Source organism: Sminthopsis crassicaudata, chromosome 4 (genome assembly GCF_048593235.1).
Source record: "Sminthopsis crassicaudata isolate SCR6 chromosome 4, ASM4859323v1, whole genome shotgun sequence".
Classification (NCBI taxonomy): domain Eukaryota; kingdom Metazoa; phylum Chordata; class Mammalia; order Dasyuromorphia; family Dasyuridae; genus Sminthopsis; species Sminthopsis crassicaudata.
The window spans coordinates 71,337,100-71,359,573 of NC_133620.1; the positions used below are offsets into that span (position 1 = coordinate 71,337,100).

Consider the following 22,474-nt stretch of genomic DNA (forward strand, 5'->3'; position numbering starts at 1 on the left):
TCATTAAAATGAAAAGTCATTTGTACTAGAGGTTTTTAATAACTCAGGCAAATGTGACCCAGAAAGGTTATTAAAGTCTCACCCCAAAATGGGTTAAATAAATCATATGAATACTGTGAAACTTGGGTTCTACTGAAGATCAAGTTGTGTTGGAGCAATGAATCACCACTAAAATAGCACTGGCATTTTTCAAAGTGAAGGTAAGGTTTTTTGGGTTTTTTTTTAAGACAAAGTAAAGATAAAATATAACATTTTGCTCCATCTTTTATTCAGTGTTTTCTATTCTTTTTGACTATGTTTCAAAGTTGACCTGGGTTTTTGAAGGCTAGGTCAGCAGAACCTAAATTCCATTAGATTCTACTAAAAACAATGTTATTTGATAGATCACATGGCATAGCAAATAGGGTTCTCCACTATGAATCCAAATACAAATTGTACTTTATAGAACTGGACAATATAATGACCAAATTCATATAGTAGAACAAAAAAATCTGGAATATAAAAAGATATTATATTTTTAAAATCAAAAGGAAAAACTTGAACTTCTAGATCTCAGATTTTACCATAAAGCAACAATCATCAAATTTGTTTGGTACTATAGAAAATAGAAAATGTGTTTGTTGGAATGGGTTAGAAATGAGCTGCAAAATGATGCATATAGTACTTAAAAGAATGAAGCTAGAATTCTTTGAAGTTGACAAAAGCATTCATTATTCAATAAAACTGATTGGGAAACTAGATTTCAATTTGGCAAAAAATATAAAGAGATCAGCATTTTCTGTCATACACTGCAGTAAATCTCAAATATTTCTACCATTTAAATATTTTTTAGGGAAAAAAAACTTTTAAGATCAAAGGATTATTAGAGCTTTCAAAGTCCAATCCAATGAACACTTAACTAAACTCTTCCTATCTGCATCAAAATGGGTTAGGTGCTAGTAATCAAGAACAAAATACAAAACAGTCCCTGAATTTGAGGAGGTATTATTCTAGTAAGAAAAGATACTCTCAATCTGTGAGTTAAGAAGAAATTATGAGACAAAATAGATGAATCTGTCATGTTAAATGTTTTTGTACAAAAAAAAGTAATGCAACTAGAATAAAAAAAAGACTTGAAAAATGTTTCAAATTTCCATAAATCATGGAAATGCAAATTTTAAAAAACTCTATAGAGATTCTATCCAAAATCTGTCAACAAAGATAATAAAAAAAATAAAAAATTCAGTCCATACAGGATTACAATACAGTAGACACATTTCTACTGCTGATGAAGTTGTTAATTGGGTCTACCTTTTTTGAAAAGTAGAATGGAAATTATATAACAACAATCATAAAATGTACATACCCTTTGACTCAATGATCAAACCCAAAGGAAATTATTTACATGAAAAAGTCTGCACAAAAAAGTTCTAGCAGTATTATTTGTATTATCAAGAAATTGGAAAACTAGATGTCCATCACTTGGACTACAACTAAAAAAAATATGGTCTAGAGAGAGAGAGAGAGAGAGAGAGAGAGAGGAATATTGCTGTATCATAAGAAATGATGAATATGAAGAAGTTAAAGTAATATAAAAGGATGGACAGGGTGCAGAGTATAAAAAGAACAGTATACTCATTGGCCTAGATGTTATTCAAAGTTGCAATAACAGCAATTCATCCTGACTTTATACACAAAAAAAGGTAAAAATGGTCTCCAAAACAAAGCTAATGTGTTTTCTTTTCTATTAAAGTCAATCTACATGTCTTCTTTAAGATGGAGTTAAAGACAGAAAGAAGGAGACCTTTTTTTTAGACAAATACCAAATAATAGTGCTGGTATTGGCATTGCTTTTTATAGCTTGCAAAGCATGTTTCAATGCATAGTTTGATTCTCATGATAACCATATGAGGAAGAATATATTAATACTCTGTATCATATACTGAATGGTATATTTACTATAAAATACACACTGTAGGCCACAATGGTCCTATGATAATTCTACCCTAACTGCTAGGTCGTTCCTTTTGTCATTAATTTCCTATATACAGGGTCATCTTAAAAATGTTAGTGTAATTTTTTTCTTTTTCTTCTTTTTTAAACAATTAAAGCTTAAAATTGCACTAAGATTTTGAGGGACACCCTGCGACCTGTACATACTTGCACAGGTCCTTATTGCTTCCGCTACTCAAATATAAGCTTCTTGAAGACAAGGACTGTTTCACTTTTCATATCTTCTATGCTTAGTATAATGCCTGGTTCTAGTAAGTGCTTTATAGATGCTGGTTGATTGATATTCCATTTTATATAGAAGGAAATTTACTCAGAGAGATCGAGTAATTTTCCAAGAGTCCAAAAGCCAGTAGATGACAAAGGCAGCATTTGAACTTGAAACAAATGCTCCACTATTCTCTGGTATCTATACTCATTCCTTCTCTCATTTCTTGGCCTCTGCTTCATTGTGCATCTTCATTTCATATATTTCTATTTAAGTTTCTATTAAAAAAAGTTTCATTTAAGCTAAGTGACCAGAACAAAGCAGTATTTTGATTGTGCTGATTCTTATTTTGATAAATTGTTTGTAGATTGGTCTTGGGAGCTACATTTTCTCTAATACAAGGAATGACTAGTTTAATTCTCTATGATTTTTTTTTTAATTACACTGTTTCAAAAAGGAAAAAAATAGTAGGGAAATGTATGCCCAATCAAGGTATTTGTCATGTAATGGAGGGTGTCCTGCCCAGAGTCCAAATGGATGACAGATTCCTTATCAACGACGAGGTCCTCCAGATACTCCAGTTTATCTATGGCATCATGCTGATTATCAATAGCAAGCCCACAAATATTACAGGATTTCCTCAATTAATTCCATAGCGACTAGAAAGAGATCAATCCACTAATTCACAAAGATAAATAAAAGCTATAGCTAGAAATTGTAGCACATGCTAAGGCTCACAAAGAGCTTTAATAGAAATTGTCATTTGATTCTCACAACAGTCCTGGGAGATGGGTGCTATTATCCTCACTTTACAGAGAAGGAAACCGAGACATAGATGAGTTAAGCAACCTGGTCAGGGTCACACAGCTAGGAATAGTCAAGAGGTATTGTCAAGGTCCTTTGCCCCAAAGCTGTCCTCCTATCCATATCACATAGCCAAATATTAGAAAATGACTAAGCTGACGCAACCCAACGAATTTCTGTATCTGTGCTCATATCTTAGAAAGCACTGCAACGAAGAGGACTTGTATTGCATTTGGAAAAGATGTACACACAGTGCCTTTACCAATGCTCTCTCACAAAGAAGCCATTGTTAGCGTACCAGCTTCCCTTCACGACCATGTTAGAAGAATCTAAATTTCGGGTGGCCCAAAGATCAATGAAGAGATGCATGGCAGACATAAATAGGCTGTGGCATATTGCCAAGGCTGGCTTTCCACCTAAGAAGCAGCAAACATTCTGCCAAGGAGCCAGACTCCCACCGGAGGTGGAGCTGGCAGCTTCCACAACACCCCAACCCTATTCTGAGATTCTTAAAACTTCCCCCTGCAGCTGAAAACTTTGCTATCTAGCTCGATCTTCTGTTAGCTTTCTTTCTTCCCAAAATGGGAAGAAACTCAACCCTCAAGAATTTTTAGTAATTTAAGACTCCCTTTCAAAAGGTAGCCAGTCCTAGCCTGGCCAGTGGTCCTGGAAGCTTTGTAAAAAAGTCAAACTCTGCTTCCCATTCTTCCTTCCTCAAATCCACCCCCCCAATACACACACACACACACACACACACACACACACACACACACACACACACACACACAATGTTCAGTGTTCGGTAGGTAACAGCTACTAGGACCTAGATTGATTGATGAATTTAAATTTCATGAGTCCCAAAGGAGGAGAGGCTGCCAAGCAGTGGAAGGAGAGGGAAAGGCTTGGTATGACAATAAGGAGCAGGAATATTCTGACTCTCCCGCTGCAACCAATGACTGAGAATCTATGAGCTAAAAAAGGTGTGGGCCAAAGATGCATTGCCATCCTGAGGGAACCAGACCCCAGGGAGTGCCAGAAGCTCGAAGGAGAGAAAGAGCATTTGTTAATTATGGAGCAGGTACCAGAGTGCACTATAGGAGATATGGGGAGATGTCGAAGGGAAGGTTGAAGGGAAAGAGAACAGGAAAATGGACAGTTAGAACTGGGGGAGGGGAGAATGTTATTCTTTGGTAGTTGGGGATTCAAAGAGGAAAGGAGAAGATGGGAGAAGGCAAACTACTGGGCAATCAAAATAGAGTATCACCAATGAACTACCCTCATGAAGGTAGGCGATCGGCAGGTTCAAGGTCAGTCCTGTAGGTTTCACACAGTCCTCAGCTAATTTGACCAGACATGACTCCTTGCAGATCCAAGCAAGGAGGTGGTGTGTTCTGAGCCAGAAGGCTATTGAGTCCTAAGCTGTCCAAGGGCAAGCCTGGTAATGTGGTGGCCCTCTAGGCTTCCAGATATTTATGAAGGAGTCAAAAAGTTGAGTGGAGGAATCTTAAAAATCATCTTTTTGATCCCTTCATTTTATAGGTGAAGAAACTACTTGTCACAGAGGTCAGATGATATGTCACCGTCACATGAGTGGTCAGTGGCATTTCTGAAAGTGGAATCTGGGTCTCCATCCTCAGATAGTGCCTGAAAAATTTTCACTTCACTTTGTTACTTTAATTCCACCAATTACAAATTGCAGAACCCTAGCACTGTAATAGACCTCAGCAGTCTTATACCCAGTAGTCCCCCTTATTTTAGGCAAAAATCCCTGGCAAGTGGTTATCCATCCTTTGCTTGAAGATACCCAATGATAAGAAGCTAACAGCGACAAGGAAACAACCTCCTCCATTTTAAATGCATATGATTGTTAGGAATCCTCTGCACAGAACAGCCTGTACAACTCTCCCTCTTCGCTGTACCCGTCCCCAATTCAGACCTGCCTCCTGAGTGCCATCCAGCAGTCTTTGGAGATATTCTCCTGTTACAACAAAGTAATTTGGGAAAATATTCTCCAGTTGCTCCAGGGGGGAGACAGGGAACAGAGGAAGAACTAAGAAGAGAGAACAAGGTTCTGCTCCCTTGAACTCTGGCTCCTAGCAAGCCATGTAGGTTTTTGTGTGAGCAGCAGATACACCGTTTGGAGGAGGGGGAGGGAAACAAATGGTACTGACCAGAGTTTGGAGTCAATCCAAAACATGCCTGAGAAGAGAGCTGCTCGTGGCCCCACTCTGCCCACTTCTCCCTTCTATGATCCTGCTGAATGAGACTTGGGGCTGTAGGGACCGTGTACAAGGGGATGTAAGGACCACGTACAAGACAAGAGAGTTAGGCTTTAAAAAATCCCAACAGATAAACCCCAATTCCATCTGTAAGAGTATAGCAGAAAGAGCACTGGCTCTGGAGTTGGAGGACCTGGGTTCAAACCCCAACTGGATACTTTTGGACAGTTTCCCTTGGCTTCAGTTTCCTCATCTGTAAAATGAGGTCGTTGGATGAGATGATGCTCCATCTCGGTGGAAATCATCTTCTCTTAATTAGCAATTATCTTAGAATGAGTGAGCTCACCTAAGAAAGGGAATGAGTGCCATCTACTGGAGGAAAGCTGAACTGCAAAGTGAAGGGAAGAGAATGCGGGTGGGTGGGTCATGGGCATCATCTGCTGGAGGAGAGCTGAAGAGCAGAGACCCCTGACCATCGCAGCCCTGCCCCAAGGGAAGACGGGGAATGGAGAGAAAAGCAGACATCCCCATCGCTAAATCTCCGGGATCTAAAATCATTGGGGCTGATCTGTCTCTAGCAATCATGGCTGATGCTGCCAAAGGTTCAGCTCAACCCAGATTGGTCCCTTCGTAAAGGGGTCCAGGCTCCCTTTGCATCTGAGCGGAACAAGCCCCAATATTCAGGCTCACTTAGCTGGGGAAACCCCCGTCCTGGTAGAACTGACAAGCCCCCGGACCAATGCCTGGTATCATATCTATGGCATAAGTTGCCAAGCATCCTCGCTGTCCCCACATTATTTTTTAACATGAGTAAGTCCTGTCTAGGTAAGTTTCCATTTGAACATGAGGTTCCTCTCTCCCCTCAGATCCAAACACACATAGTTCAAGTAGGGAAGAAGGAAACAGTCCCAGAAGAGACTATCAACCTGAGAGAAGGGATTCCCCACCAACTGGGAACAGTTAAAAGATACCGAATAGCCGTTGGAGGAGGGTGTTGAGAAGAGGGAGTATCGAAGGGTGACTTCTGGGTGTGGAGAAGAGCTGCAGAGGAAAGCAACATAGTCCAGACAGGGGAATCATGGAGAACGCAGCCCTGCCTCCCACATTGGAAGCCTACCCAGGGCAGTACTGTAAGTCACAGAGACTGTGCAGGTCTTTGAATGAAGTTTTCTGTTTCTGAGGCCCCTTCGTCAGTCTTCTAGTTTAGACGCTCTGGGATTATTTTCCTTCTTAAAAAGGAGATTTCCAGAACTGAACACAATACCCCAAAAGCACTCTAAAAGAGTGCAGAGGTGAAGGAAGGTACCGTTTTAATCCAAAGTATTCGTTTTATCATTTTATTAAAGAGTATTCAAAGTATCATTTTACTTTGATATACTAGACTTTTATGTGTTTCTATTACAGGATCAGTGAGGGAAAGAACCTCAGAATTCATCAAGCCCACCTTGCTCATATTATAGATGAGGAAACTGAGGTTTAGGAAATGATGATTGAATATCAGCATCTCATCGATTTTCACAAACCATTATACTATTTTCCCAAAGTTTCCCTGTCTAGGTCATAAAGCATCCTCTATAAAGACACTGTGGGAGTTTTATGGGACAATCAATTTATATCTTAATACAAAGCAATCCAATCAGGTCTTCAATTCTAGCTGAATTCATCTTTATTCAGGAGTTTTGGTTGTAAAAAGGAGCACGGGTACATAAAATTGGGTTATTTAGGAGCAGGAAAAGCCTGGGTGCTATTAATGATAAGAGCATCAATTGAGGTAGTCAGAAGTACCATTATTGCAATTAAAAAGTTAAGTGAGGTGCTCAAGGACAATGTACTAGTTCATTACTATCTTTCATGGTTTTGACCTCTAATTTCTTAGATTAAGCTCTTCTCATTCGCTTCTGATGACTTCTGCTCTAGTTTAATTTCTGTCTCTCCTTTTTTCCTAAGAGAAGATTTGATCTCTCCAGCTGTGCTTGGCCCTTGGCAGCCTCTAGACCACCAGTCCCTGCTTCAGTTCATCTAGCCTTGACAGCTGGACCATTCATTCCCATACTCTGAGATCGATTCCTCCCTCTTCCCTGTCTCCTTCCTCGATGAAGGACAGCAGATTTCTTATTTGTCAGGTTCCATCACTGAAAATTGACAAATAGGGTAGTGGGGTGGACAGACAGGGCTTAAGAAAATGGAAGGCATGTAGGCAATTGGAGTGGGAAAGGAATAAGGTGAAAGGGGAACAAGAAGGTGACAGTATCAAAATCAACTGGAGCCTTGAGGCATTCCTGGACCCAGGAAATCAGGAGATAACTAAAACTTTTACTTCCCCTTCCCCGTTCCTATCTCTCCTCTTTCCTTTCTCCTTTTTTCCTATCTTACTAACCCATCACCACACAGCCTTCTATTTCCAGGATCCACAATTGAGAATCAACTAAATCATGGATCAAATCAGCCTCTATTTCTGATTTGTTTTTCCACCACACTCATTTCCCAGTTTACCTCCCTCTCCCGAACCCTTGCTTCTAACAAAGAAAGACAGTTAAGCAGGACCAACTGACGATTGAGCACAACCAACATTCCATACCCAGAGCCCCCTCTATATCTTCAACTGAACTGTTTGTGGTTTGAATCAACTATGCTTTAGAAAATCCTTTCTTGGAGGGAAGAAACGTGTTCCTAGTTCTATACAACCAAATTACAATTGCTTTTAGAATGAGACCATTTTATGTGTTGGGGCTCCCCTATATATTTCATGAAGTGTGACTGTGTATTTGAAATACAACACAGATTTTAAACAATACACATGCCCCAAAGTGCCTTCAGAAATATTTTGTTACATAAGAAAATGCATCTTCATTTCATTTTGATCCCTTATTATCTTGCCCACCTTGACCCACCCTTCATTGGACTTGGCTTCAAATAACTTTTGTCCAGAAATCAAATCTCTTAAGAATGAAGTTTTGCCCCCAGAAAGGGTATGAGAACTTCGGAGCCTGAATCCAATTTCTAAAGGAGATTCCAAAGCCTTGTGATGTGTGGGCTGTCTAGGAATTCAAAGGCCAGGTCACTATGATTCTCCTTTGATGCAAACTGAGGACAAGGAAGCATTTTTCTTTAACATCTATCTAAGGGGAGAGTCAGCAGGTAATTTCCAACTTATTAGAAGCTTGAAGAAAAAAGAGAAAATGACAGAAAAAGACCTTTTTTTTTTTTAGATAAGGAGGGAAAATGAGAGAACATAGGCTCCCTGAAGAAGTTAAGAGAAAATGGCTATTCAATTTAATCCAACACACAATATGAACCACCTACTATGTGCACAGCAGCGTGTACAGAGCTGAGTATATAAAAACAACAACAACAACAAAAACTATCTTTGCTATAAAAGCTTACATTTTATTTTATTTTTTATTTTTATTTTTTAGAATTATAATTTTTTGACAGTATATATGCATGAGTAATTTTTTTTAATAACATTATCTCTTGTATTCTTTTTTCCAAAATTTCCCCTTCCTCCCTCTACTCCCTCCCCTTGATGACAGGCAATCCCATACATTTTACATGTGTTACAGTATAATCTAGATACAATATATGTATGTAAATACCATTTTCTTGTTGCACATTAATTATTAGCTTCCGAAGGTATAAGTAACCTGGGTAGACAGACAGTAGTGCTAACAATTTACATTCACTTCCCAGTGTTCCTTCTCTGGGTGTAGTTGTTTCTGTCCATCATTATCAGCTGGAAGTGAGTTGTATCTTCTTAAATGTTGAAGATATCCACTTCCATCAGAATTGTTGTTGAAGTGTACAGCGATCTTCTGGTTCTGCTCATTTCACTCGGCATCAGTTCATGCAAGTCTCTCCAAACCTTTCTGAATTCATCCTGCTGGTCATTTCTTACAGAAAAAGCTTATATTTTAGGGGATACAACATGTACATAAAATATCAAATGTACGTTCAGATAAAATCTTTTAACCCTTTTAAAGTCTGAGACATTAAAAATAGGTATAGTACATGGTAAATGAAAGATGGAAAGAGTACTAATAATGGTGCATCAGGAAAGGCTGCAGAAAAAAGTGCTACCTTTGAGCCAAACCTTGTAGAAATAGGATTCTGAGATTTGGAGATGAGGGGAGTATTCTAGGCATGGCAGATAGCCTTACAATTGCATGGAGGGAAGAGGTGGAGTGGAGGGAAGAGGTGGAGTTCAGGGAAGAGATCCAGTTTGGGTGGACTGCAGAGTGTATGAAAGGAAGTAAGATAAAATTATTATGGAAAGGTAGGTTGGAAATAGATTTTTCAGTGACAAATACCATACTGAGAGTGTTTTTGTTTTGTTTTATTTAACTTAGAGAGAAACTGAAAATTAACATATTCAGATCTCTGTTTTATGTGTTAAGGATCAATTACATAATTTTGAGCTGTGAATTGCTAAGAATACACATATTCAAAGCATCTTCAGAAATTTTATCAGCAAATTTCTAGAGGATGAATTGGAGAAAAGATTAGAAGCAAGAGAATTTTATTAAATAGTCAAGGATGATGAGGATCTGAACTTTGAATAGTGGTTGTGTGAATAAAGAAAAGGGGACACGTGAGAAATAGAGAAAGAAGAAACAATACTTGGCAATTTATAGATGGTGAGAGAAAAAAACAAAATAAAAAATGATACCAAGATTATAAACCCAGGTAACTAAAATGGTGGTAATGATCTCAGTAGAATTAGGAAAATTTGAAGGAGAGGATGGCTTCAATGAGAAGGGTTTGTTTCCATTTTTACCATGATGGGCTTGAGATAACAGGACGTGGAGAGGGAGTGTCCAACAAGCACATACTTAAAGAAGCCTCACAAGGAAATCATTTTGAAAAGGAAGACTTACATGTCTCTACAGTAATCAAGAAACTTTTAAATACTATGAAATAATGGGCCAAAGCATCAGTACTAGCTAACAGCAAGTCTCCTTGTACCCTTGTAATTTACTCCAAATGTCCATTTAATCAGCACATTTTGAGTCTCACTTGCCTCATGTAGTCATCTGGTCTCTGGATATCTTCTCTTGTACATTCCAGAATAGATTTAATTCTCAGGAAAGCTCCGAAGTGGGTCTGCTTCTTTGGTTTCAAATCAGTTTTGTAGAGGTTCTTAGATAATTCTGCTAGTAACGACTTAATATAACTTAGTACAATCTCTTAAATATTGTTCTCCAAAACTAAAACTTCAGAGAATTTCACTTTTTATATACCACTTGTTTTTTTTTTATTTTTGCTGTACCTGTACCTGATTTAAGAATCCTTTTTTAAAAAATTCATAAAGATGTAATTTGTAAAATGAATTATTTTTTTTTAAAAATAAGATATTTAAAAAATGGGAAAATATTTTACTTTCTTCACTATAATCTGTCCTTTAATTTTGAGAATTTTTCATTAAAACATACTCAAAGACTGAATTTCCATACTAGATACATTTGGAAGCCAATCATGTGTGTGTGTGTGTGTGTGTGTGTGTGTGTGTGTGTGTGTGTGTGTGTATAATTCTTAGAGAAAAGTCTAATCCTTTTGTTTTCTCAAATTTTACCATTCTACTTAATTAGAAAAACTTTGCCTTATTTCTTTTTCTAATTCCCCCTTTAAGTGTATATCATACTTTTGTTATAATTTGACCACAAATATAGATTAAAATTGTAAGATTTTTCTTACTTGCATTGTTATAGTAACTCGAGATGTTCCAGTATCAATCTGTTAATATATCTAGCATAGTACTTATAAAATTTCTATTGCTCTATCTGCCCTGATTATAGAAACTTGCTATGAAAGGAAAAGCAGAGATATAGTTACAACAATGTCAAGACTAGTTCCTCAAGGGCACAGTCTGACCTGACTAAAAACATAATAGGGGGGAAAATCCCTTTGCTCTGTTTGATTCCAGGAACAAATCATTCTGACAGCCAATCATCGTCACAGGGTATCAAAAACAAAGCTCAGGATTAACCAAGTAGGAAAATTTCCTGTTCAGAAAGGAAATTAAAGTAACTGAGTAAAAATGCCCAAGTCATGCCCAGAATTTTTTCCCCAGGGACATTCACCTGTCACAATTCTCAGACTACAACACCTTCCATTTTCTATTATACTGCATTACTATATATTTTCATAATTTCTATACATAATAGCAAAAAAATTCAAATGAAAATTTACTTATTAGGTTTTGAGATAAAATATATTCCATTACAAATTTAAATTTTAAAATAATTATTTTATCAAATTCTTTTAAAATTTCAATTCAATGTCTTGTGTGGGACAGTGACCTTATCCAAATTAAAATCAGAGACTCTCAAGGCAAAAAGGCAAAAAAGGATTTACTACAAATTCACAGGAAAGGGCAGCACCCAATAGACAAGGTGTCAGTAGAGGAACACAAAGCACAAACACAAGATTATATAAACCCTAATGCAGAAGCCCCCACCCCTACCAGACCTTTTCTTCCGTTGTCTGGGGGAGTCCAGGATTATACTCTAAATAGGGAAATCAATCCCAGAAACAAACAAAAAAAATTAGTAAATAACAAACTCTGAGATGCACTTAAATGCTAATTAAGGGGTGAATGAAGGAATAGGAAGGCAAATGTTCATCAATCTAATTCTTATATTTCTTTAAAATAAATTCTACAGAGTAGTACCCTAAAACTCACTAAGATATTTCATCATGTTTAGCTAAGTGAAAATTATTTGCCTCCAAAACCTTTAATAATTACTCTCCAATCTTTAGTCTCTAAACCTCCAAAATCTACTGAGATGTTTTTAATAGTTTAAAAAGAAGTTATCCTTTCTATGATTATCTGACTTTATCTCTGTAATTCCAGCATGGCTAAGGCTGAAATGCAGAGGCAGTGGGGTTTGTTACCTTTTCAGTAATCTCATACTGAAAGCCTCAAATGGGAACTTGTCCTGATTACTAGAATACTGCTGTAAATATAAAACTTCATTAATCTTCCCCAGTATTCTCAACTCTTTGGGTATATCCTTTCATCAGTTTTTCTGGCTGGCTGCATTTTTCCTTTAGAAATCTCTCAAGGACTATGCCCACACGTTAATCTAATTTGTGCATACCCTTTTGATGAGGTACAAATGATGTTAGTGGTAGTGAAGAGGTATGAGAATTGGGGAATCCCCACCCCAAGTCCAATTCAAAAGAATTTGCAAACCCAAAATCTGTGTGGCAAAAGGGATTTTTATTGGCACTGAGAAGCCAGCTTTGCTAGGAAGACAGACTTTTTAGTCAAAAGGTTCTGTTAGGGAGATAGCAAAGGTTAATGTTAGGATTACTAAGTGAGAACTGAGGTTGTCTGGATAGTGACAAGGTGAGAATTCAGGTTTTCTGGACAATTACAAGGTGAGAACTCAGGTTGACTTGATAGAGGGGGCAAGCTCATTGGCTGGGGTGGTTCTTCCCAGAAGCCCTTGCATTATCCCACGCCCATTCTCTGGGAGGATAAAAGAGACAGCACTGGGCGCAAAGAGCAGATCGGCCTGGAGAAGGATAAGAGCTGGAGGAGATTCAGAGCCAGGATTCAAGAAGAAAGACTCTGCATTGCATCAGGCTTGACGGGGCTCTCTGCAGAAGGGAAGTCACTTCTAAGGACAAGAGTTAACAGCAACTGCCTGGAGACAACGGTTCGTTACAGGAAGAAGAATCTGTCGGAGAGATTTGAGTAGAAGACACAGCAGGTTAACACTAAGAAGAGAATATCTTCACAGTGGACACAAGTCAGATTTGCCAAAAAAAAAAAAGAGCTTCCTTAGCAAAGCATAGTCCTGTTTAGGACTTCTGCAAAGATTTGGGGTTTAGAGTTGTCTTTTATTAGTCTTCTGAGGCTTGGGCTTCCATTCAAAATTGAATGAGAAGCCCAAGATTGGGAGTTTGAGCTCCTGGGAGTGGTTCCAGACTAATCTTCAACTCAATAGAGGATGTGACCATATCTCTGGCCAGATCTCCAAATGAATGAAACCACTGTGAAAGAATTCGAAAACCTGAAATCTGTGTGTCAAAAACAGGGGATTTTATTGTTCACCAAGAAGGAAGCTTTCTTAGAGGGCAAAATTCCTCTTTAGGAATTTTGGCAAAGGTGGGTCCTAGTCAGGCATCCCATGATCTCCAGGCTTAAGGAGCAGTTGAAAACTCATTTCCTTCTAGCAAGTTTAAGCAGCATTCTGCAATGCTGTTTTAATTTAAGCTTTTTAGTTTTGAGATCTTTCAAGCCGAATTTGTTTCTGCCTAAGGAAGGATCCTTAGAAACAGAAATGTTCTGTCCCATTTTGCCACAAGCCTTAGTTTTCCCAATTCTATAGCGCCTTGTCCTTCTCTAGACATCTCTAGAGATGGAGAGATGATAAAATGCTGCCTGATTAAGGGGACTTTTTATCAGAGAATGCAAGAGTTCCCATTCTAGTGTCCCTGAGAGAATTCTGCTCAAGTTGAGCTCCAAGGACTCAAATGTTCCCCAGTATTTGAGTGTCCTAGAATAGGATAATCAACAAGAAAAGGCTTTACATCTTCCAGATTCTCTGGGATTCCCAGTCAGGGAACCAAAATGATGAGGTTAGTGGTAGTTGTAATGTAGGTGTGAGAATTGGGGTGGGGAATCTCCTCTAGTAGGCGCAGGTCCAATGTGAAAGAATTTGCAAACCTGAAATCTGTGTGGCAAAAAAAGGGAATTTTATTGTTCACTAAGAAGGAAACTTTCTTAGTGGGCAGAACTCCTGATTAGGAATTTGGCAAAGGTGGATTGACAAATTGTGATTATATGGGATACATCTTGGCCTGGGGCTGGGAGAAGACCATCAGACAGAGATCTTCACTTGAATAACTGAAAATTTGAACTGCTGAGAGATGTTTGTGACAATTCAATGGAGGGTAATTGACCAAAATCTCCAATTAAATAACTGGGAGTTTGTAGGCTTTTCCTAGGGTCTGGGACCTCCCCAAGAGGATCCAGCTTCCTGGCCCCCCAAAAGATCTCAGTTTACATCACTTTGAGCAAGCAATACCTAAACTGCTGGGTCTGTATACCAAAGACATTATGAGAGATGTAGAGATTGGGGGAGGGGAGGAATTATTGACACAAAAATATTTATAGTAGCTCTTTTTATGGTGGTAAAGAATTGGAAATTGAAGAGATACTCTTTAATTGGGAAGTGGCTAAACAATTTGTGATATGTGATTGGGAGGAATATTATTGTGCTATAAGAAATGAGCAAGATATTTTCAGAAAAACCTGTTAAGAATTATATGAACTGATGCAAAGTAAAGTGACTAAAGCAGAATGTTGAGTATAATAACAGCAATATTATATAATGATCAACTGTGAATTATTTAGCTATTCTCAGCAATACAATAGTCCAAGATAGCCCAAAGAATCAATCATAAAGCATACTATCCAACTCCAGAGAGGAGAAAAAATTATGTTGTCTGAATACAGACTGAAGCATGCTATTTTTCACTTTTTCTTCTTTCATTTCAATTTGAGTTTTCTTGTACACAATGACTAATATGTAAATGTTTTATATGATTGTATATTATTATGTATATTATATATTGTATATCATATATATATATATATAATGTATAATATATAACCTGTATTAGATTGTTTATTGTCTCAGGGAGAGGGAAGGGGAAGGAGGAATAGAATTTGGAACTCAAAACTTTTTTAAAATTGTTTTAACATGTTATTAGGGGAAAATAAAATATTTTGTAAAAAGATCTTCATGATCTGGCTCTAACAAGAAAGAAGGAAGGAAGGAAGAGAGGAAGGGAAGAAAGGAAGGAAAAGATAAAAAACGTCTATAAACAACACTATACAAGATGCAAGACAAATATTTTCCTACATTTTACAAAGATACAAAAACACAGAAAAAGGGTACAATTTTCCAAACTTTAAGAGTAATTGAAAGTTCGTCAGGCCAATTTTGGGGTCCCTGTTGAATATTTCTATATTTTAGCATAATTTGAGAAATCTATGTTTAGTTACCCCCCTCCACTTCTGTATGGGACTCTACATCAGTTTCCAGGACAATAAGAATTTTATTGAAGGGATATAAATTTAACAAAGTGCTCTGCCTCAATCTCTACCCTTAGGGGAAAATGTAATTCTTAAACTAAATTTAATCCTAAACTTCCTGCCTCCTGGAGACAATCTTTCTCCAAACCCTTGGACCAAATTTAAATCTCCCCAGAAAATGTAATGCAAACCTCATTTTCCCCAATTTGGGGGATAGAAATATAATCTGGGGCAGTTAAAATAATACAACATTAGGTAATCTGATTTCTAATTGGATGAAAGATTAGAGACCTTTCAAATTGGGACTATAATTCCCTGAAATTAAAAAAGGCATTGTCCTACTATCCCAAGTATCTGTAAACAAACTAAAGAATATGGAAACAATACTGATTGATCAGTATGGAGCCAGTTTTCAGATAAGACATGAATTTTAAGACACAATGAATTATGACAAAAGTCTTTACATCAGTTTTTGAGTCAGACTGGGTTTTTGGTCCGATAATCTTCAGTCATGTCTGACTCTTCATGACCCTATTTTTTTTGTTTGTTTGTTTGTTTTGTTTTGTTTTGTTTTGTTTACCATTTCCTCTTCCTCATGTCACATAGAATATTTTTTTAATTTAATTTTTATTTTATTTTATAATTATAACTTTTTTTTTGACATTACATATGCATGGGTAATTTTTTACAACATTATCCCTTGCACTTACTTCTATTCAGATTTTTTCCCTTCCTCCCCCAACCCCCTCCCCCAGATGGCAGGCAGTCTTATACATGTTAAATATATTACAATATATTCTAGATACAATATATGTGTGTAGAACCGAATTTTTTGTTGCACAGGAAGAATTGGATTCAGAAGGTAAAAATAACAATTTACACTCATTTCCCAGTGTTCCTTTTCTGGATGTAGCTGATTCTGTCCATCATTAATCAATTGGAATTGGATTAGCTCTTCTCTATGTTGAAGATTTCCACTTCCATCAGCATACATCCTCATACAGTATCATTGTTGAAGTGTATAATGATCTTCTGGTTCTGCTCGTTTCACTCAGCATCAGTTGATGTAAGTCTCTCCAAGCCTCTCTGTATTTCTTTCTCCTGTTGGTTCATGACCCTATTTTGGTATTTTAGCAAAGATACTGGAGTGGTTTGCCATTGTCTTCTCCAGCTCATTTTATAGATAAGAAAACTAAGGCAAACAGGGTTAAATAAGTACCTGGAGTCTCACAGTAAATGTCTTAGGCCAAATTTGAACACATGAGTTTTCATGATTCCAAGGCCAGTGCTTTATCCACTGCGCCATCTAGTTGCCTCAGTGATGAGATCTAGATTTTGGGGTTCTCTTTGATCAGGGAACCAAATAATGAGATTAGAATTCAGGGAACCAAAATGAAACGAGGGTTTCTGGTGGTCAGGGAGTTAAATGATGAGATTAATGGCAGGTATGGGGTTCAGGGAACCAAATGAAGAGGTGATTCAGCTTTTTAGCTATGCAGATATAGATTCAAACAATTCAATAAAGTTTTCTCTCAATTTTTACAATTTAATTATTAATATTAACAAATAAGACTGGACTAAATCCATAATTGAACAGAAAGGGAACTAAGCCAGCTCCAGAATTGAATCATGAGATGGAGTCACTGTGGTTTACTCAGTTCCTACAGTTAACCATCTGCTGTCTTAATCTCAATTTCCTCAGTAGATGGATCTCAGAAAGGCACTAGAAAGTGAGAAGAGGGGACAAGAAATCCAGAAATATTTCTCATTGAAATGTGATGGAATTATACTAAAGGATATCGAGGAAAAGCCCAATCAGAATATAACATCCCTGGGATTGTGTCTGTAAATCTTCTAAGAATGGAAATTTTAACCATGGCCTTTTGATATTGGGAAACCAACAATGAGATCACTGCTGAAGATTTGGCTTGGAGTTTCAGTTCCTTAACTTGTTAAATCTATGACCTAGGAGATATTTGACCCTTTGTTCATTACTATAATAAGGTAGTTCTCTAAGATGATCTCTAAACTCAGAAGAATTGTCTCTTGGAACTACCAAACATCCATCTAAAATGAAAATTGTTTTTCATTTGTTGCTCCTGGTTTATAATCAGATTTAAAGTATTTCTTATTCTTTCTTCCAGATGTCCTTGGTCTCAGGTCTTACCTGATCAGTGTAAAACTCTTTTATGGTCTGGATAGTGGAGGCAGAAAGACTTGGATTCAAAATCCACTTCTGACAAATAATAGGTGTGTGATCCCAAGTAAGTCATTTAATTGTTGGATGTCTATGGCAATTCTCAAAGATTTATAGTCAACTGCCATGCCTATCAGCATTGACAAAGAAGAATATCTTTATTAGGAGTTCCTAATTATTAAGAATTTCCAATGAATCCAAAAGAATCTAGAGAATGAGATTAAAGACAAAGATTCCTGGTGGGGTACAAGAGAGATGGATTAACACAATTGCCATCAAAGCTTACTGTTTTTAAAAAAATATAACTTTTTATTGACAGAACATATGCCTGGGTAATTTTTTACAACATTATCCCTTGCCATCTAGGGGAGGGAGGGTGGAAGAAGGGAAGGGAAAAATTGGAACATTTATTAAACAAGTATTGCACTAGAGAGTATGGAGGAAATAATCAGAAATAGCCCCAAATCTCTAGGAACTTAAAATCTGCTAATTATAATTTGTGACTCAGCTGACATGTCAGGGGATTAAGTACATTTGAAATATTTCCTATTTTGTCACTTTCCTCTTAATACCTTTTTTCGTGGTTTTTACTTAATATTACTATTATTTTATTTTGCTTTGGTCCTATTTTCTTATAATATCTAGTAATTAGATGATAGTCACTGTATTCTGCCTTGATCAGATCCTTACTAGAATATTTTGTTCAGTTTCAGGTACCACTTTTTATGAAGAAAATTCAGAAGCTTGAAACCATCCTAAAGAGAGTACCTGAGATGATGAAAAGTCACAAGTTTATGAGGATTAGTTACGAAAACTAAGGATACAGCAAAAGAACTCTGGGAGATGACTATGAACCACTACACAGAATTCCCAATCCCTCTATTTTTGTCCTCCTTCATTTTTGATTTCCTTCACAAGCTAATTGTACACTATTTCAAAATCTGATTGTTTTTGTACAGCAAAACAACTGTTTGGATATGTATACATATATTGTATTTAATTTATACTTTAACATATTGAACATGTATTGGTCAACCTGCCATCTGGGGGGGGGGGAGGGGAAAAATTAGAACAAAAGGTTTGACAATTGTCAATGTTGTAAAATTACCCATGCATATATCTGGTAAATAAAAACTATTTTTAAAAAAAGAAAAAGAAAAGAAAATTAGGGATGGTTAGGCTGGAAAAGAAAGGACTTGGGAATGGAGGGATATGGTAGCAACCTTCAAGTACCTCAAGAACTCTCTTGATTCTCCTTGATTAAGGATTATCTTTAAAGATAGGAGAGATGGTAGCTAGAGTGGAGATGGGCTTGAAGGGGGAAATTTGGGAATGGTGCATGGAAGCAGCAAAGGCAGATTTTTGCCACAGTTTCAGGAACAACTTGCTTACACTTAGAGCTATCCCACAGTGGAATGGGACATTCCAGGAAGGAGAACCCTTTTCCTTCACTTCTCTGCCAGTTCTGAAGTTGGATTGTTCTGCAGTGAGATGATCTCCAAGGATCTTCCAGTCTTGCTTTCATCTTATGTTTCTTTCCATTTGATAAGTAGGGTATAGCTTAGTTATTCCAATTCAATCATCAGGAAAAGGGAAAGAAATAGACAAATACAAAGAGACATTCAGAAAGATAGAGACAGAAGCATAAAACAGAGAGAAAAAAAGGAAAAGGGAGAGGGAGAGAGAAGGGGGGAAAGAGAAAGAAGAAAAAGGGGAGAAGGAAGGAAGGGAAGGAAAGAAGGGAAAGAAGGAAAGGAAGGAAGGAAAAAGTAGGAAGGAAAAAAGTAGCAAGGAGAGGAAGGATGGAGAAAAAAGGAAGAAAAGGAAAGAGGGGAAGAGAGAAAGACAGGCAGAGAGGGAAACAATAAAAAGGGAGAAAGGCAAAAGTAGGAAAGGAGAGAAGAGAAAATCAGTTCCTCCTGCTGTCAGTTTTTAGATTAATTTTTGTGACATATTGCCCAATTCAAATGCCATCCTTTGTGCAATCCTCTTTGAGTCAGAAGTGATCCCTTTTTTTCTTTGGATCATTCTAAGACTTTGTATTTTTAAAGTATTTTTGCCCTATTTTTGTTCATATATCTCATTGCTTATTCACAGTATTGTTAATGAGTATATTAAATTTAATAAAATAGTAACAAAATTTTCCTGGTTTTGCCTCCTTCTGAATTTCCTTCTGTTCTGTCTTATTAAATATTTCATTTGACTCATGTTTTTCTATTATCTCTTGGAATCAACAAATCATAGAATTTGAGCATTGTAAGGTCATTTAGATCAACTCTTGTACAAAAGAAATCACTCTCACATGCCTGCCAAGTGGTTGTCCAACTTGAAGATATCCAAAGTGAAAGAGTCTGCTACTTCTGCAGTGGCCTTTTTCCACTTTTGTACAGCTCTTATTATTAAGATTTTCCCAACCTCAAGTCAAAATCGGCCTCTTTGTCACCTCTACCCTTTGCTCCAGATTCTGTCCTCTGGGGCTAAATGGAACAAGTCTAAACTCTCCTTTAAACAAGATAATTATTTAATTGCTTGAAAGCAGCTTCATTCCTTCAATAATTATATGACATGAACTCAAGGCCCTTCATCTAGGGCTGAATCAGCAGTGTTCCAGATGAAGGTGATGGGTGCAGAATACAGTATAATTTCTGGAAGCCAAATTCCTCTTTAATCAGCCCAAGATTTCATTAAGTTTTTAGCTGCCACATTACAATGCTGGCTCATAGTGTACTGATCATCCACTAAAACCCCAATTTTTTTTTTCAGAATTGTTTCCACATATCACACTTGTGAAATTGTTTGTACCCAAGTGCAAAATACTATGCTTTTCTCTATTGATTGTCATCTTAGAAGGTATAACCCAATTTTATACAACTCATTGACCTCTTTTTAATTCATGATTCAGTTTATCAATGTGTTAGGGATCCCTCTTAGCTTTTTCCATCTGCAGATTCAATGAGTATACGTTCCATATAATGTTATTCAAGTAATTTAAAAAACTTTAGAGAGCACAGGGCCACACACAGATCTCTGGTGTACTTCTCTGGATACCTCTTGCAACAATCATTAGCAGATAGTTTTTTAGTTCAATCATCCAATCAGTTCTGAATCTAACGGTATTGTATAATAACAATTGTTAGCAAGCAATGAACAAACATTAAGCATCTGCTACATGCTAGGCACTGCACAAAGTACTGGAGATTCAAAAAAAGTTATTTTTCACAAGGATCTCACAATCTAATGGAGAAAAACAAGCAAAAAGTATAAAAGTCTATGTGGGACAAATAGGAAATCATTAATAGAGGAAAGGCACTAGAAGTAAGGGCTTGGAAAAATCTTCCTGGTCATTTCCTTCCCTCTTTGACTCTGTCAGACAGAAGCCTTCCCTTGTGACCAGAGTTGTACACAACACATTCCCATGGCCAGTGTCTGAATCGCATTGACATTCTATCACCTCTTCACGCTTTTATTATCAGCCTGTTGAAGCCATAGCTAGTAATTGCCTTCTTAAAAGTGAGTTCTCAAGTTTTTCACAGTTTCCCTTTATGTTATTGTAGTTAATTTGTAATAAAGCTCATTTCATTCTGCACCAGTTCATCAAGTCTCAGGTTTCTCCCATTATCATATGCTATAATTGTTCAACTATTGATTAATAGGCACCCACATTGCTTCTGGTTGATATTAATAAAAATACTGCTTATAAATATTTTTGTCAAAATGGATTCTTTCCCTCTGTTTTTGAACTCTTTGGTATAGACAGCTAGGTGGTTCAGTAGAGAGAAGAATGCAGTTCATGTCAGGATAACCCACATTCAAATCCTGCCTCATAAATTTATTAACTATAAGACCCTGAACAAATCATTTAATCTCTGTCTCCCATAGTTCCCTTATCTGTAAAATAGGAATAGTAATAATAGCTCTTAGGTCACAGGGCTGTTCTGAGAATTTAATGAGTTAACATATGTTTGCCAACCTAAAGCTATATATAAATGTTTGCAATTAGTGTTATTGCTCACTCATATCCACCTTTTCCATTCTTTGAGGGTTTCTTAGCAAAGCTATTGGAAGTGCTTTGCCATTTCCTTCTCTAGCTCATTTTACAGATGAGGAAACTGAGACAAGTCACTTGCCTAGGGTCACTCAGCTAGTAAATGCCTGAGACCACTCAGATCTTCCTGATTCCCTGCCTAGTGCTCTATCCACTGCTCTACTTAGCTACAACTATTAACATTACATACCTAGTAGTGGGATCATTAGGTAAAATAATACCAATTCAAAGATTTGTTTTTGCAGTTTTTTCATTTGTGGATAAGGAAAGTAGGCTCGCAGAAGTTAAATGACTTTTTCCAAATCACACTGCCAACTTGGTAGCACAGTGAATGGATTGCTGGGCTGAGAACCAAGATTTCCTAAGATTCAAATCTAACTTCACATACTTATTAGCTGCATGATCTTGGCCAAATTATTTAACCTTGTTTGACTCAGTTTCCTCATCTGTAAAATGAGTTGAAGGAAAAGGCAAACAACTTCAATATCTGCCAAGAAAACACCAAATGTGTCATGAAGGGTCAGACTCACCTGAAAAAACAACTGAACAGCAGCAATTAAAAGACCCAAGAATCAAATGGAGTTCCAATGATGCCAAATTCTTTGTCCCAGTAAGTCAAGGATTTTGTTCCTTGACACAATGGTGGTGAGTAATGGTAATTTCAAACTAAATTGAAACCAATTCTTTTCTCCTCCCTTTGGAGACACTGCACTGATTAGTTTTATTTTCTTTTTCAGTGACATAGAAAATAGTATGGGACCCCCAATGTATTAAATGTCAAAAGGAGTGAAAGCCAGGTTCCTTGGTAGCTTTCATTATACTTCCATTTTGAACCAGTGTAATCTACTTTATTGCTCTTGATACCCTTCTCATTTTATTTCCTATTTCTATTATCTCTAAAAACTCACAGTATTTGGGGAGCTGGGGAGAAAAGGAATCAGAGATGGGAGAACATGCAAAGAGT

At 37.1% G+C, this 22,474-nt stretch overlaps 1 long non-coding RNA gene across 1 annotated transcript; it reads left to right on the forward strand.

The window, feature by feature from the left end:
- The first annotated feature begins 7,838 nt into the window (after positions 1–7,838).
- On the forward strand, positions 7,839–19,520 carry LOC141540553 (uncharacterized). The gene is made up of 4 exons (XR_012481583.1): positions 7,839–8,358; positions 16,162–16,334; positions 17,413–17,518; positions 18,173–19,520. It is a non-coding gene; the product is annotated as an uncharacterized LOC141540553 (long non-coding RNA).
- The last annotated feature ends 2,954 nt before the right edge of the window (positions 19,521–22,474 follow it).